This window comes from Nannospalax galili, unplaced genomic scaffold, assembly GCF_000622305.1.
Source record: "Nannospalax galili isolate Female #2095 unplaced genomic scaffold, S.galili_v1.0 scaffold286, whole genome shotgun sequence".
Lineage (NCBI taxonomy): Eukaryota > Metazoa > Chordata > Mammalia > Rodentia > Spalacidae > Nannospalax > Nannospalax galili.
The window spans coordinates 6,310,634-6,313,520 of record NW_008359442.1 but is presented as its reverse complement, the minus strand read 5'-3'; positions in this window follow the sequence as shown (position 1 = coordinate 6,313,520).

Genomic DNA, 2,887 nt, shown 5'->3' with positions numbered 1-2,887 from the left:
ATTTCTCCTTTTATTGATTGAGAATGTTATACATATGCATAGTCTATTTTGCTCAAATCAATCCCCCCCACTTCTTTTCCTCTCCTCCAATTACCCACTCTATCTTCTCTACCACGTTTCCTCACTCTTTCACTCTTTTTTGAAACTGAGTCTACTTTCTATGTAGTATTGCCTATATGTGCATAGGTGTAGCCCCATCTCCTGGAGCATGCACAGCCTCTCTGGGGCAGCATCCCTGAAGAAAATCAACTCTTCTACATCTAGTAGTCAACCTTTGCTAATATTTTCTCATATGGGAGTGGAACTTCATGAGCCCCTCCCTCTCCTGTCCCTTCTGGGGTTTGTGTGATTTGGTCTTGTAGCGATCTTGTGTATACAGTCAAAGAGACACTGTGAATTCAGGTGTCAGCAGGCCTCTTATATCTGGCAAATGCTATTTTGAGGCAGATGTCCACCACATCTACTTTTTAAAATCTTCTCCATCTTCCATGATGACCCGTGAGCCTTGAGGAGAGGAGGGGTTGTGATAAAGCTGTCCCATTCAGAGTTGAGCATGCTAAAGTCTTTTATTCTCTGCATGTTGACTAGTTGTGGAACCCTTTATTAATCACCATGCCCTACGAAAAGAAGCTTTTTTAATGAAGGTTGGGAGGTTCACTAATATATGGGTATAAAGATAAGAACTTAAGGGACAGTTTCTTTCTACAGCCATTTAACAGTATAATAGCATTAGGTTCTCACTTAGTGCCTATGACCCAGCTAGCCACTAGATTTTTTTTTTGTTGTTGTTGTTGTTGTTGTTGTTGTTTCAGTTAATGGTACCAGGCATGCGTTCCATTTTGTAGAGCAGGTTTTAAATCCAATCAGAAAGTCATTGGTTATTCTCACAGCATACATGCCACATTGATTCGATGGGCATATCTCATCAGACCATTGTTGTAGCTTGCAGGGTTCACAGCTTGGTAAGACTATAGTTTTTCTCCCCCAGTACCATGCATAGCACCTTCCAGCATTATGAAAGTTAGTCAGTAGGGAGAAAGCTTCCAAGTTGGTACCAGCATGATTTCTCTATGTTCTGTAAATCAAGTATATGGTTTCTATAGTAATAGGATCTTACCATCAAGTTCTAGAGGGTAACTAAAGGCAATGGCAATAGACTGTAATGTTTGGGAGGTCTATGGGACCCACTAACCATCAACTCCAAAAGAGGAAACTTATACCTTGTACTGGACTTTTTATTTGACATACTATAATCCTCCCCACCTCCAGTTATGGGGTAATATCATTTAAACCCCTTTTTATATGTATATATACATAGATTAGGGAGCTTCCACAGTAGTGGGCTTCCACATGTTAACTTCAAAAGTCTTTACTGTTACTTGTCCCTCCGGTATTCCCTTCTCTAACTTGCCATCCCACTTCCCACCCATACTCATGACACACACAGCCATGTGACAGTCTCATTTTCTTAGTAATCAATGTGCTATTTTCTATGAGAATTGTCACCAGAAGATGCTATGTTAATAATCATATTAACTTTCTTCTATGGAAAATGCTTCGAAATTGACTTCATTTCAGAATCAGATTTATCAGCACCTATACTGTGATATATGTGTTTTTCTGAAGAATCCTTTCATAATCAATTCACTTGCTGAGATCTCTGCAAATTTATGCTTGAAAGCCCTTTTTACACATCAATGGACACACTCCTCTCTGTCATTATTTTTGCTTTATTAAGTTGCTATATTCCAAATGACACTGAAACCACGGTTTCTTAAGTTGGCTTTCCATACCTCTCCTCTAATTTATTCATAGATCAATTTTCTGTTTTAACTCACAATGGGAACTCCTACCTTTTATATTTCAAGCATTTGGATAGCCTCTCATATATAAATTCAAAATAAAAAATATTGCCTTTCTTTTCTACTTTTTAAAATAATTATTAACTTCTTTTTATTTTGTGTATATGAGTATTTGCTTTCATGGTATGTCCCTGGTGCCCACAGAGGCCAGAAGACAGTGTTGTATCACCTGGAACTGGAATCACAGATGGTTGTGAGTTACAACGTGTGTGCGGAGAACCAAGCTGGGGTCCTCTACAAGAACAGCCAGTGCACTCAACTGCTGAGCCATCTCCCCGGGTTTTCTTAAGGAAATAATTAAAATATCTTAAAGCACACAGGCCAATTTGTTAACCAATCTTGTTTTTATTTATTACTGCTGTTCTGAAAAGCTCTAATGAAAATGCTACCCGTTGCTGTTTCAGCTTACCTAGTGAACAATGATATTTTCACACCATTTGCAGCTCTCTAAAGACTGAATAACAGACAACAGGAATGTGTAAATGGTTCTCTGACACATTATGAAAACAGAATGAGAGAGGAAGTGCTTGAGGTACATAGGTCAAAGAGTAGTATGTAAATCTAGAGATAACATTTAAAGGCCTGCAAATCTAAATACAGTTTAGAGATTCTGGACCAAGAATTGAGGAAATTGTCATTAAGGTTACTAATGTAGACCCATTTAAGCTGGTAAAAGGGAAAATGTGATAACACCATTATCTTGAGCAGAGGAGAGGCAAAATCCCTTTATATATCATTGTCCTGGAGTAACAAGTATACACACACACACACACACACACACACACACATTTAATAAGCATAAAAACATCTTTTTATGGCACAAGCATTTGAAGTTCTTTGCTCATATACACGCACAGTTACCAGTTTTCTGCCTCTCCCTCTTCCTTTCTCCTAGCAGTCACTTTTCTATTTCATGTCATATATAGATATATATGTGTGTATGTATGTATATATATATATGGTTATACATTTATATATATATGGTTATACATTTATAATATGCATTTTCACATAAGAAAGAAAAT